The following is a 15,232-nucleotide window of genomic DNA, read 5'->3' as shown; positions in this document are numbered from 1 at the left end:
AGCCACGAGGCCACCACCTACCTGTAGCTCTGCCACCACCCCTGGGGGACAAGGACAGCTGCTCCCTCACCTCCCAGTCCCAGCTCCTGCTCCTCAGGGACCCGTGGGGAGACCTGGTTTGCAGAGGGGGCCGTCGGTGACAGCACTGGGTGAGTGGTGCCTGCCTGCCCTGGCACGGGGACACTGGTGGTGTGGGAGCAGCTTCCACCTTCTCATGGGAAATCTAGGGTTTTTTTAGCTCAGCCCAATGTCCTGAAATACAGGGAATATGGTTAGAAACAGCCTGGACCCCAACCCCTCAGCCTGTGCCCAGGTCTGGGTGGCTGCTGACGCTGCCAAGAGCATTGCAGGCCTAAGGACCTTCTGCTTCCCTCGGTCGCTTGGATGGAAAAAGTTAATTTTCCTTATTATTTAATCCCAGTGGACTTCATCCTTTTGCTGTTTATATGTGTCTGTGCTGCTTCTTTCAGGTTTAAACTGGGCAAATCTGAAAGATTTCACACTGCTGGGAAATGATTTAAAATATTTCACTGTTTCGATTTTCCCTCTTTTTCCTGCCTTTGCTCCCCTTTGTAACTGAATGTAATTTTTAAATTCTATTTTCCCTTTTTTTTGTTTTAAATTGTCTTCTCTGACTGTAACCCTTCAAAATTTCTCCAAACCTGAAAAATTCCCAGTTTGCTTGATTTTCTTTGTTGCTTTCAAATGATTCCAAAGTGGAGGAAGTACTGCAGGAGAGACTGAAAGCAAAAGAGGGGGGGGGAAGGAATGAGAAGTTTGCCAGTGAAGAAATTAACTCAGAGATCAGTCAAGGCTGAGCAGAAATAAAATTTGAAATTTTCCAATGTATATTTTGCAAAAAAAAGTTGTTGCCAAAAAGGTGGGAAAATCAGGAAAAGCTGCTTTTTGCTGTAACATGTTCCCTGCACTCGGTGGCAGAAGGAGCCCACTGGTGTTTGGCAGCTCCTGGCAGAGCGTGGCAGTGGAATCTGTTTTCTGGGATGTTGTCCTGCTGATTTGGGGTGGTTTGGTGAGGAAGTCAGAGGGGCAGGAGGAGAGCTCTCCCAGTGGCACATGAGATGCCTTAACCAGCTCCAGACCTCCCGAAGCTCTCGGCGTCCGGAGAGACGCTGGAACATTCAAATTCCTGAAAACCCTCATATCAGCTGAGATGTGGAGGTGAGAGTCAGGCCACAGGGTGTGGCAAAGTGAGCAGAAGAACCTTGTTAAAGCTCAGTTCAGCCACAGAGGCTGGGGGAAGCTCATCACTTCCAGGCAGCGGGGCCAGGGGAAGGAAAGGCACACGGGGGGAAATTTCCACGGCTGCTCTGGCCCAGGAGGAAAGGAGATTTCAGCCATTTCATTTTCAATCCCTGGACCAATAAATCCTTTCTTTGCCCACAGGACACACCACTGAGTCTGAGGGGAATGAAGTTAATTTCTAGGTGTGAACTCATGGGTTTATGGTCCTGAGTTCCAAAATTCTCTCCTGTACTAAACCCTGCGTTCACCCACCACGGTGTGAGTTCAGTGACATGGGAGGTTGGCCACTAAAAACAAGTTTTACAGACAAAATAGTCTGTATTTCTCAACCTGGATGCCAAGTTTCAGTCTGGCACCAAGGAGTGATGCCATCAGTGTCATGGCATCATGAGTGTAACACTCCTCATGTGGGAGGCAAACAGGGCTCTGTTCCACCTGCTGTCCCCAGCCTTGTCACCAGCACTTCGCTGTCACCAGCCCTCACATCCTGCCTCCCAATCCCAACGGGATGGGAACAATATGGGATGTGCAGCTCTGGAGTCAGAGAGAGCCTGGGTCCTGTGCCAGACAACCATTCCCTCAAATAAGAAGCTCAGCCACACTTCTCCTGACTTAAATTAAAACTTGGAGGAAAATAAAAGAGAAATTCAGCTGGTAACTTATTCTAGTCATGCTCCTGAAAGGAGAAACACAGAAATCGTCAATCTAGTGTAGGATGAGAGCAGGGAACTTCTCAAGCAAATATATAAATAGTTTTTACTGGTTCTTTTTAAAACAACATGTATAAGAACGCTTTGGATTTAAATCTCTGCCACCCTCTGAGCAGAGAAGGTGTTGGTGGCTCTGGCTGTGCTCAATTCCCTCAGCTGGTTTGCTCATCCTTGCAGATGACAATGTGGGAGCTCTTGGTGGGCTCAACAGAGGGTCCCTGGGCTCCTCTTGGACAAAGGGATGGATGCAAGGGCCCTCCTTGGCCCCAGCACCAGGACTTGGGGAGCGTCTGCTCCTCCCTGCCAGGAACAGCCTCTGTCTTGCACAACTTCCAGCACAAAAGGTATCATTGTCTCTCTCTGGGGGTGTGAGTTCCCCTTCCCTGTGCAATCCTGTTCTTCAACAGGGTTTGGGGGGGGAGTGGAGCCTCACGGAGATGGGGAGAGGGATAAATCCCAGCCCTGTCCCTAAGATACACCAACCCCCCGGTGTGTCCCCCAGGGGCAGCAGCAGTGCCACTTCCAGGGGGTCCATGGGAGCAGGGGAGCTCTGGAGGGGCCCTGGCCGTGACCCTGGGGCTCAGCCAGCCTGTCCCCCTGTCACAGTGAGGCATCACCTCCCTGCCAACAGGGAGAGTTCCCAGTCCAAACCAACTCCCCCCATCCCTCTACAAACTGGGGGCACAGACCAAGGCTTAGGATCTAAACCTGAGCCAGCAGCTGGAAAACCAGACCCAAAACCAGACCAAAATCCAGACATGAACACTCCTGAATGGGACCAATTCCCAAACCCCCCAAGCTTCACTTCTCCAGGAAACAAATCCTTCACCATATTGCCTCCCACTTATGTGATCGTGCTTATGTGAGGGCAACAATGCGTGTTTTCCTGGAAGAGCTGATGCCCACCATGATTTCTGTGCCACATCACACGGACCTTCCGTGTGAATCCCAGCCTGGGTGAGTGTGTGGCCTCACATTGCACTCAGGAACAACTGGAGCCCAGGCACCGCTTCCTCGCCCGCCCGATGCTGGGGTGACAAAGGGAGTGGTGGGCTGGCTCTGGCACAGAGGAGCTGGCTCTGGCACAGAGGAGCTGGCTCACACCTCGGGGCCATGCACTGCTCCCATCACACAGCACCTCTGCAGGGAGGACGGGAGCCGACCCAGCCCGGGAGCTGCTCTCCCACTGGCAGGGTGGGAGCACTGGTGGGATGAGGGGGGGCTTCCAGCTGTGTGCAGTCCACAGGGGAGCCCCTGGAGCACAGCCCTGCTGGGAATGGGAGTTGGACTGCATGACCTCCCCAGGGTCCCTGCCAGCAGGAATTATTCTGTGACCTACAGCAGGGCAAGAGGATTCCCAAAAACGCATTGGCAGCTGCATCACTGCGTCCAAACACCCTGCAAAGCACAGCCCGGAGCCCTCCTGTGCTGGACGAGGCAGCTGAGGGCGAGTTCCCTCCTCAGAGGACTGCAGAGAGAACAGAAATGAGGAACAGACTTCTCTGTGCCTGGCCATGAGCTGTTGGGGGGCGGAACAATGGGGGAAACCTGTTCCCCTTCCTTCCTTCAAAACTCTGCGTGTCACTGATGCCCAGAGGCACTGCAGCTGCCCCAGCCCTGGGAGTGCCCAAGGCCAGGTTGGACGGGGCTTGGAGCAACCTGGGACAGTGGAAGGTGTCCCTGCCCATGCCAGGGGTGGGGCTGGATGGGCTTTAAGGTCCTTCCACCCCAAACCATTCCAGCATCACATGAAGGGAGAGCAGCACTTAGAGCTGCTCCCAGGCCGGGTTACATCACAAGTAACACCACCTGTTTCTGCAGCTCAGGGAACACGAAGAACAAAATAGTTCCATGGTAAAAAGTTTGTAGGATAAACAGGAAGATTAGTGATATTTAGCCAGGCAAATAATACAGAATCATTGATTTCTCTAACAAATTTAACTACTTCCTGTAATTCTTTGTTGCTCACAAGCAAATAATTTTTGTTTCAAATATTCTATTTTGTTCTATTATTCCCCAAGAAATTCTTGTGTTCCTTCTGGTTAAGTGTTTGCAAATGGCTCTCTTATGACCCCTCACACCTGGGCCATGCTGGTCAGATTTTCTGCCCAAACAGATATTCCCGTGCCCCGGTGGGATGGCAGGATCACCATTCCTGAGCCAGGTGGAAAACAAGAGTGTTCACCCACAAACCTCCTCATTAAAATGTTGTTTCCTCCTCGGTGCTAAACTGTGCTTGAAAATTCAAATTAATTTTTGTTGCCATATTTGCTGGTTTACTGAGCCCCAAGGGGGTCACATCCTGAAATCCAAGCCAGGATTTCCAAGCCGTGTGTGTGTGGGGCTGGCTGGGTGTGACTCTCCCAACCCTGTGCACTTCCATGGGGCTCCCACTGACGGGGTTTCCCAGAAATATGAACCATATTGCACCGACACTGCCTTTCCAGGGCTGAGCCCGGTCCTGGGAAGCTTTCCAAGGAAATTTTACCCTACAATTCCCTCCTCCTCTCCGCACAAAGCGTTCCCCAGCGTGCTGGACAGGAACGGGGGAACACGGGCGATAAATGCTCAGGTGTTGCCCACAGGCATCACACACAGTGCGGGGAGAAATGCAAGAAGCTGGATTTATTTTTCCAGCTTTTCCAGCTCCAAGCCCAGCAGCCCACGGGAATAACCTTGCCTGCCTGTTGTTGACAAGTCATCTAATTCATCTTGATGCTGGTGACTAATATTCCTTGGTAAAATCCTTGACCTCGCTGAGGTCAAGTGCAAAATTCCTGTTAACTCCACCAGGACCAGGATTTTAACTCCTGTTAACTCCACCAGGGCCAGGATTTTACTGGGATCCCTGCCTGTCCTGGTGGCACCCCTGCAGCTTCCTACACTCACCAGGCTTGGGCACCTGCAGGAACACCATCCCTCCCCACTGACAGCCCTCAGGCACCTGCCTTGCAGTGAGGAGTATTTTGGTGAGAAAAGCTCCTTCTCTCACTTTGAGCAGCAACAAGGATCATCTGTGCCTCCAGCAACCTGCACTGTGCCCATCCTGTGGGGTGTGACCACCCTGCTCCTTGTGCCCTGGGGCAGGGACAGTTCTCCAACAGCTTTTCGTGCTGAAATCGTAGAAGGAAACAAGAAATGGGGTTTAGTTGGGATTTTTTTTCCATAGAAACATGCCTGCAGCAGTTAGGAAGCACTTACACTGCACCTGTGTAGGAACAGACAGTGATTAATTAGATGTCAAATTACAGCTCCATTGAGTTGGCTCAATTATACCATAAATCTCCCCGTTGTCCAATTAGGCAAAGAAAGAAGCAAAATGAGACTTGATCCATCTGAGTGTTTCACTGAAGTGAGCTGGAGCTCTCACAGCAGTCTGTGTTGGGGTTGGTCATGTCAGGACATGGAAGTTTTCAGGGCCAGGCTGGACAGGGCTTGGAGCTACGTAGTCTAGTGGAAGGTGTCCCTGCCCATGGAATGAGATGGTCTTTGGGTTCCTTCCAACCCAAAGTCTTTTATGATTCTGTGATAATCCAGGCAATTTAATTAACTGCAATTTTTAGTACAGACTGGAATCACTTGGCTTCGTTAGGACAAAAGTACCAATATGTTTAAGCAACAGTTATTGTTTAAGAGCCAAGTTTTGCCCCCTGGTCTCTGTCCCTGCCCTTCCCTTCTGACTCCTCCTCAGCAGGGAAATCACCCCAGTTTCAGTGCACAGAGCCTGGGTAAAGATCATTAAAAATCCATGATCACAGAAGGGACCTGCCTCCGGGCCAGGAGCAAAAAAACCCCTGTTTTCTAGTTACTGGAATTATTCATGGAAAAGATGTGTGTCTGTGAGGGGGTCATTTGTTTCCACCGATTTTTTGTAAAAGATAACTTTGTGTTGCCACGTAACAGTCTTGTGAAGGGCTCCAAACCTTTGTTAGAATGACTCTTTATTCAAGAGTAAACAACAGGAGGAGGCCACGTGTCACAGAACAGACCCTGTTCCCAAAGGTCTCTGCCTGGCTGAGCTCTGGGGCTTCCAGCCCAAGGGAAAACATTCATGGCCGGGGTGTTGTTTTTCCTTTGAAGGACAGAAGTGTGAAAATCCTTTGCTCCAGTGGCGTTCAGGCAGCAGCAGAGTATGTTTTTCCAGCTGTCCATGACTGTGCCTCAGTTCACAGAATCACAGAGTCCTGGAGTGGTTTGGGATGGAAGGGACCCTAAAGCCCATCTCCTCGGAGCAGTACAGGATGGGGGTCACTGTGCTCTCCCCACATCCCTTGCAGGTGACACTTCAGGGGCCTTTACCTGCTCAACACGACCTTTAATAGTGAGATTTTCACAGGATCACAGAATCATCGAAGTTGGAAAAGCCCTCTAAGACCATCAAGTCCAACCATTCCCCAGCACTGACCCATGTCCCCAAGTGCCACATCCACACGGCTTCTGAATCCCTCCAGGGATGGGGAATCCCCCCCCTGCCCTGGGCAGCTGTGCCAGTCCTTTTTAAAGCAAATTTTTCCCAATCCCTTTGGGAGAAAAGAGGGGAAAAAGAAGTTTCATGGACTTTCATGGAATTCTGAAAAGGAAAACAACGACTGATGTAAGGGGGGTGGGATGGATGAGCGTGTCTGTGGTCACTGTAAATCAGGGGCACAGGCACCCCAAGTTATTCCTGCACGCCCGAGGCTGGAGGGCCTCAAGTTTTCTCCTGCAGAGAATGCCAACAAACACTCTGGATCCACCACACCTCCCACTGGGCCTGGTGGTTTCAGGAAAGGTCTGGCTGGATGCATCTTGTTTGGATCATCACATTCTGGGTTAGGAAATACAGCTTGTCATGAAGCCCAAGAATGCCAGCAATGCCTTTTGTCCACCAGTGGGGTTCAGCAGCTCGTTAAACGTTCACAGATGGTTCAGGAAGGTAAAACCTGACAGGCCCCGAGAGGACCACTGGGAACACCTCTCATTTATTGGGGCTGTGTGAGTTTACACAGCACACTCTGCCTTAACCATCCCTGCACCCCAAAACGTGGCTGGGGAAAAACAGCACTGGGGAACAGTCAGCTGGACTTGGCCAGAACTATCTGGAAAGTTCTCATTAATCACGGAGCAAACAAAGTTTTCTCAGCTCCTGGAGAGGTGGGTGTGGAGAGGGGAGTGCCTAGGACCATGGAGATCCAGCTGCTGGGTTTAGGCATCAATTTGCAGGTGGCAAAGAGCTATAAAATGGGCAGCTGTGGCATGGGGAGGGTGAGCTAGATTTGCTGGTTGGAGAGGAGGTGTTGGCTGTGGCTCAGGGCTTCCTTATCCCAGGGCTGCTGGGTGGTGAGATTCCATGTAGGCTCACAGGCCAGAAATGTTCACCTGAACTACAGGGTGGTGGCTCTGGTCCATAAAGTCCTGAATTTGCTGGAAGCTGGGGGAGGACCTGAAGAAAGCCATGGTGGGGCCTGCTTGGTCTGGGACTCCTCAAGAAGCATCCCCCCATTGCTGGGAGCAGGATACTGAGCAGCAGGAATGTTTGCTGGGAGCAGGATGCTGAGCAGCAGGAATGTTTGCTGGGATCCAGGACGGCTGTTTGGGGTTATGGAAGTGGTGCCACCCCTGGCCCCACCTCCCTGCAGGTGCTCCAAGAGAGGTGGGAGCTCTGGCTGCACGAGGGAAGCAGGTGAGTGTCCAGCCCCTGGTTTGGGCTCTGAATGCACTGTGGGTTATCCCAAAGGAGCAAAGGGCTTCTGGAGAGGCCTTGTTCTGCTCCAGAGTCACCAGAGGGAAGGGGCAAATATCTGGGGGAGCACAACCTGTGGAAAACATGAGTGTGAAATCATAAATTGGTGATTTCAGTGCATTTGGGCACGGGACAATCAGAGCTGCTCAGTGCATGGTTGAGATCCTGGTGTTTTCAGCTGGCTGAGTCATTTAGGTTTTCTATTCAGCTCCAGTGCAGTAAAAATTATAACTATAGCAAACTGAATTTTCTTTTGGTAGTGATGTATGCAAATAGGCTTAAAGGGAGCAAGTGGATTATGCTGATCCCTCCTGTGGGTTACACTGTGACACCAAGGCAGGCGTCTGGCTCGTTTGGAGGGTACAATCAGCACCAGCGTTGTTCTGCTGCATGTCAAGGTTAAAAGTGTTTCTTCCACCCCTCCTGGTAATACCTGCAGGCACAAAAGGGTGACAGAATCAAAACTAACACATTTTGAACCTGACCTAATCCATTATTGGTACAGTCCTATTTGCAGCTAATCCAGGATAAAGGTGGAATTTCCCTTCTAAAGATCCCTGAGCTTCTAACCCTCTTGCTGGAGCTGGTTGAGCCCCTCTGAAGCCCCTCTTCCCACCCTCTCCCCTGCCTGGGTGCAGGATTAGTACTGCAGGATCCACCCCTCACTTCTGCACAAGCCTCTGCCAAGGAAAGGTGCTGGAGGCAGGCAGGAGATCGTGGGTGTTACTTTGATTTCTTCCAGTTCAATTCACTTCCAATTTTGGTTTTACCTGGGATCAAACACAAGCGCTGTGAAGTTTTGGGTTGTTTCATAGTAAAGTGCTGCCTCCTGCTGGGAAAGGGGCCCTGTAAAACAGACCCTTCAGTAATTTATTACAAAGGATTCCTTTCACCTGGAGTCTGGGAAAGGGCTTTGCAGAGATTGCTCTGCTGGCAGTGGAATAGTTCCAAAAATAAGTGACAGAATTAGTCAGTGATGTTGACCAAAGTGAGAACTGTATTAAAGAAAAGCCTTACTCTGTGATATGGTACTGCACAGTGGGGGGGACTTTGCTCATGAAGGTAGAAATCCCTATTTCTGTCAATCATTGAACAAAATGTGTTTCCACATCCTCAGAAATGACCCATTAACACAAAGGGGTTTTTTTATTAATTGTACTCCCTTGTGTAATTCCCTTCACTAACCAGTACTGAAAATGCTCTGGGATATTGATATCCCAGTGTCCATTTACACACCAGTACACCCTGGCAATGCACACCTTGTGTGTGTTTAAATACCAGCTCTGTCTTGGTTCCATGGGGACAGAGAGCTTATTGATGAGATCCAGAACTAATTAATTCAAATTACCAGTTTTATTTGCAAGTGGCTCGTGGGCTGTCAGTGCAATGTCTGGGGGTGTTTAATGTTGCTGTTGGTTCTACCAGTAAGGAAAGTCTTGCCCATATATTCTCCCTTTGATTTCCTCTCCCTTTGCTCTTGGTGTCTGAGTCCCTTCTCGCCTGTGACTGATGGGGTGACACAAAAATAACCATCCTGATGCTTTTCTGCAAAATCCCATCAACCCACTAGATGGCAAACAACCACTTAAAAAAAGCCCACAAATACAGTTGTCTTATCTAAATAAACCCGCTGGTGATTTGCTAAAGGAGTTACTTTTCTGCTTATATTTCACCCCAAAGTATAGAGAAGCTTGTCCAAAAAAAAAATTGGCAAGATATAATATTAAAAGCTCTTTCACATTCTTGGATTGTGAGGTACAATATGAGCTTTTACATGGAATTGGGTTGGAAGGATCTTAAAGCCCACCCAGTCCCACCCCCTGCTGTGGGCAGGGACACCTTCCACTAGCCCAGGTTGCTCCAAGCCCTGTCCAACCTGGCCTTGGACACTCCCAGGGATCCAGGGGCAGCCACAGCTTCTCTGGGCAACCTGTGCCAGGGCCTCCCCACCCTCCCAGCCAACAATTCCTTCCCAATGTCCAATCTGAATTGACCCTCTTTCTTTTATTACCATGATGCACAACCCTGAAGAGGTTGTGCTATTTTTCTGTGGGAAATTTGCCTCTGACTCAGAGCCTGGTGGAGATTTCACTGAGACGCTGTAAGAGAAATAATGTCCCTGACAGAGGAGTAGAGGTGAAGAGGGAAGGACCTGATGGACCTGATCTTTCTGCTTTGAATCATTCCCTGGGGAGGAAAAAACAGCATAAAAGACCTCTTGAGGTTGAGACACTTGAAAATGCTTTAAAAGCTGAACAAGCTTGTAAAGAAATGCTTGAACAGCTCACAGACCATTACAGGAATTCCCACAGGGAGAGAAGGGGCCAGCTGACATGTCTAACTCACCCCCAGCTCTACTATTTCTCTGCCCTGTGCTCTCCTTGCTTTTCCAACTGGCATTATAGTATTTGGATGACAGCAGTAATCATTTGTTTGATCTTAAAAGCAGTTTTTTTATTTTTCTATACACAAAGGGCTCCTCCTCCAGCTGGCAGAGCAGTGAGGTGACGGCCACCCCCAGCCTGTCCCCAGAGCAGGATGTGGTCCTGTGGCCTCAGTGCTGTAGCACGGAGGTCTTTGGGGCTCACAAACACCCCCCAGAGCTGCCCCAGCCCCAGGAGACCAGCCAGGCTCGTGGAAACGCTGCAGTCGGGGGGGAAAGTCTCCTGTGGCTCTGCTGCAGAGAGAGGTGATGTGGGGTGGAAGGTCTCCTTGGCTGTACCAGGGTTCCTGCCACAGCCTGGGTGGGCAGGAAACTCCACAAGGCTCCCCATGGCCTGGACAGTTAGGAAATTCCTGGGTAAAGCTGTTCCATCTTAAAGAGATTTGACCTGGAAATGCTCAACCTCTGGTTGGGCTGTGCCTGCTGGGCAGGGTGAGGGTGGCACATGTCACGCTGAGGTTTGCAGTGTCACAGGAATGACAACCCAGACACTGCCCTTGGTGCCTTGTCTGTGCTGGCACACACTCCCTGGATCCCAGAGGTGGGTTTTCCGTGCTGGTTTGTCCATGTACACACTCCCTGGCTCCCAGGTCACTGCCCCATGACAGCAGGGTGAGCCCTGGCCAGCCAAGCAGCCTCATCTCTCTTCTTCTGTCCTTCAAAGCTGCAGTGATGTAAGCCCTAAAAATAATTCAGGCCTCTCCCCATAGTGACAAATGTCCTCCTGCCTGAACCAGGGCTATATCTGTCCCTGATGTGAGCCTGGCAGGATACAGCCTGTTCTTTTCCATCCCCTTGGTGCTTCCCTCAGTGCTGACAGCTCTGCTGGCACTGACTCCAGGGTAACACCCTGACCTGTGCTCCCAGCTGGGAGAGATCTGGGAGAACCATGACTGCATGAGAAGGACGAACTCAGGCACATTCCCAGGTCAGATCCTTTACTGTCACGATGGCACAGGGTGTAAGAACATCTTGCCAAAGCAGGGGCTGTGCTGTGAGTCTGGGGAACCTGGGCTATGCTCAGCATCATCCTCTCCCAGTTGCTGTTTTCCCAGTTTCTGACCTCCAGATGGGAATATCAGATCTGTGGTAGCTCCTCCAGGACGGATCTGATTTAAAGTGTGTGGTGACCTGCTGGTGGGGATGACACCAAGGCTGGTTGTGTGTTCCCAGAGATGGCCAGAAGTGTTACTGACCCTCCAGGAACTGGCTGTCCCAAGGGATGGGGGCTGTGCCACCTCAGGGACAAGGAACAGCCTGTTTGTTCATGGAACACCTTCCCATTTTGGGGTATTACCAAACAGTGCTGGGCCAAGCCCGAGGCACAGCAGAAAACACACACAACCTTTTCAGCCTCGAGGTGCTGCTGCCAGGTCAGGGTTCCCCTGCCTCCTGCTCCCGGGGTGGTGTCCTGGCTGGGAAGGACTCGCTGTCCCCGTGGTGACAGAGCTGTCACAGCCCTGCCCTGTCTCAGAACCTGTTCATGACTCAGATGGACACATTTTTCAGCTCCTGTTTCTCAGAGCAATTTATAGCAAAGGTGGGATGGGCTCCCACTGATCTGCAGCTCAGTGAGACTTGATAAGGTCCAATAAATCAAATCCCACGTGTTTTTTCCTGACACACACACCAACGTGTCTCAATGAGAAAAACAGGGATGAGTTTTATATGTGCTGGAAAACAGGTTTGAACTTAAGTGACTTTAATTTCTAAATGCACCAAATTACTATATATTTATTTATATTAATATTACCTTTGCAAATAGGTGAGCTGGTGAACATCAGTGTGTAGAATAAACTCATGTGGTGAGTATTCCTTATTTTCCCAAAGCCTTACACTGCTTTGATGGAAGGTGAAGCAATTTGTGTGAGTTGTGATGCCAAACTTGAAGTCCCAAGTCCATAAACTCAATAACTGAAACAGGCTTCATTAGGCATTAGGTCTTCTGAGAAATCCTATAAAACACTTACAGAAATGCAGATTTACTGAGAAAACAAGAGGGAAGAAGTATTGCACCTTGAGTATGAGGTTTGAAGAGTACGAATCTTCCAGTTCAGGAGTGTATTTTACATTCTAGATGACAGAATGATTGAAAACAGGTTTGCTTTCATACAGGAAGAATGTTTTCATCTTCTCTTGATAAGGACTTCGAGCCAAACACCAGCTGTACCTTCACTGGAGTAAATAAGAAACGAGTGTGGCCAGAGAAATGCCACTGAAACCGAGGGAGGGAGGAAGGGAGGGAGGGATTTGGGGAGTGGAAGGTGAAGAATCAGTTGAGCTGAAACAGAGAAGCACTTGTAGCCCAGTGCACTCCCACCCACGGTGGTTTCACAGCCTGTTACTCAGGGTGCAAAGTGCAGGGTGGAACTCCTGCCCAATTCCTCTTTTCTCTTTCAGAACCAGCGAGGAAGAGTTTGAAGAACTCACCCTCTGGGGACAGTTTCAAATAATCCTCCTTGTCCCTCTGAGCTGTTCTAGACCCCAGAACTGGAGTCTCTATAAATCTTTCACAGAAGTACCCAAGGAATTCCTCCTCAAGTCGTAATCTGGCAGAGTAAAACCCTGTTTGTCCAGCAGGGATAAATCCCACTGCCAAGGTTTTTGGCAGCAAACTCCTTTATACCAATGCAAACCCAGCACTCGACCTGTATGTGCAATCAGAAATCCTGCCAGAGCAAATAATGCAGATTTTTATCCCTGAGATGGCAGGTAATTCCAGATTCTCAATTTATCACATTCAGCATGAAGGACTGCAGTCCATCTCCTAAGTGATTTTTATAAAATGGATTTATAAATGGATTTTATAAAAACCAAACAAACAATTTTCAACTATTTTTTTTACTTTAGAGATTTTAGAATTTAATGAATAAATTGATCTAAGCATGTTCTGCATTGTCTTAGCCTGGTCTATTTGATGTGACAGCAGAAAATTTTGGATATCTGCTCGTGTCAAAATATTTTCCGGCTAAGCCTCTTGTCACGTTGTTTTCTTACATCCATCATTCTTCAAGGAAATCAGATTTTTCTGTCATCACAAATTCTTATTTTCCCAAAATAATCCTTTCTTTTCTGTTAAGGTAATTGCATGTTGTAATCTGCACTTCTTTGCTGAGAAACTGGGTTGGAATTTTCTTCTGGGAAACAGTTGCTGCCAAGCCTGTCAAGTCCTCAGGATTTAGGCACTGAGGAGGTCTCACTACTCACTAGGAGAGAGGTTTTGGGATATCCAGAACTCCCTTTCCACAATGTGTTTCCTTTTTTTCCATGTTTTATCACTCAGCTTTGGAGTCCCTGCCTGCAGTGAGACACCTGGAAGAACAAAATCAGTTTACACCTGTGTGCAGCTGGTTTAAGGAAGGAGCTTCCATGGATTGTACAGTTCCAGGCCAAAGGGCTCCAAGGGAATCAGGCTCGTGAGTGCCTCCTCAGGACTCGAGCAGCAATTATTGATTGATGCTTGCCAGCAGTGTCCTGGCAACGAAGCACGACCTGATCCTGCTGCGAGGGGACAGCATTGCTTGACTTCACTGAATTCAAAAATAGACCCATAAAACCATCCAGAACTGGGAAGAACGGTCGGGCAGGCTGAGCAAACGCACTTCTCCCCGGGTTTTTAAAATATCAGAGCGTAACCTGGAAAACTGGAGCAAAGCAAACCCAAGAAATGATGGGTGTGTGCATGGAAATAAAAATGTGGGCGAATTCCAGTGCACTGAGTGTCACCTGCTGCTTCCATGACTCGTTTGTGCTCCTTCCCTGCCCGTCTGGCAACGCCGGGAGGAAAATGGAAAGAGCTGTTTGCCTTCTGCAAATACCACATAACCCAGGATTTTCACTTCAGGGTAATCTGAGGGTTGGAGAACTGAGTCAGCTTTTCCCAACTCTCCTTTTCACTACTGTTTCTTTAACCTTCTGTCCATTCCGTGGGCTGTAAATTGCTTTTGCCATTGCAGAGGTGTTTGGCACCAGCCTTGTGGGTTCACTGGATTTTTCTTGGCTGTGTTAACACAACACCAAAGGCTGGTGCAGGTTCCTAAAAGGCCAGTGGTGTTCCAGGTTGGAAATAATTTTTAAAATCGCAGGGATTGTACAGTACATGGCTAAAGGGGGGAGTTTGGCAAAGGACCAGGAAAAGAGGGTGAGCTCTCCCAAATACCTGGATTCCCTTCCAAATACCTGGAATCCCTGCCGATTCATGAACCTGCACATACAGCAGCTCCCAATTAAATGCTGTATTTCCATTAAAAACACTGTTTTGGTGGTGGTTACAGACTCTCAAGCCCCAAACTATACAAGGAAAGGAAGGCTGTAAAACAAACGCTGTGGGATTGGTGATATTTCTAAAAGAGTTGTTTGTAAACTAAGGAAGTTTATTAACAATTGTAACCATGACACAAAGTAAGGGGCCACACCCCATGAGTAGGAAGAAACAGCGCAGAAGCAGCTCAGCCTCCTCCACCACCGCTGTTCCTGTGGAAGCCTGGGAGACAAAGGCTAAAAATATTGGATTTGTATCTCTACAGGTGCTTTTATCTTCATCTTGCTTGGCACAACCACCTGGCAGCAGTGAACCATCATGACCCTCTGCTCCATTAATGATGATACCACAGCCTGGCCCAGGTCCATGGGGGTTTGGCAGCCTCACACCTCTGTTGCCAGCAGGTTTGTTCGTCCTGGACAACCTGGAATAAAATAATCAATCTTTCCTGTGTCCTGTGCAGCACTTGGACCTGCAGAGCTCTCGGCGTGTTCCCAAGGTCAGAGCCCATCTGAGTGACAATCCATGCACACACATTGAATTGTCAGAGCGAGGTGTCCCCTCTGGCAGATCCTGTGGGATTCCCTCTCTGAGGTGTCCCACTGTGGCACAGTCACGGTGTCTTTTCTGGGATAGCAGTCCCCCAGCTCTCTGGGGAGTCACTGCCGGGACAATGGACCGTGAGGGAGCAGTTTGGCCATCGCAGGAGAGGGACTGTCCCTGCGTGGGGACTGTGAGGGGCACCTCGGGTGGGTGTCCAGTGCTGGGAACTGGGTTCCTCAGTTCAGGAAGGACATTGAGGGGCTGGAGCATGTGCAGGGAACAGAATGGAG

The sequence above is a fragment of the Manacus vitellinus genome, unplaced genomic scaffold (assembly GCF_001715985.3).
Source record: "Manacus vitellinus isolate BGI_N305 unplaced genomic scaffold, ASM171598v3 scaffold_45_pilon, whole genome shotgun sequence".
NCBI lineage: Eukaryota > Metazoa > Chordata > Aves > Passeriformes > Pipridae > Manacus > Manacus vitellinus.
Note: the sequence above shows the minus strand (reverse complement) of the source record.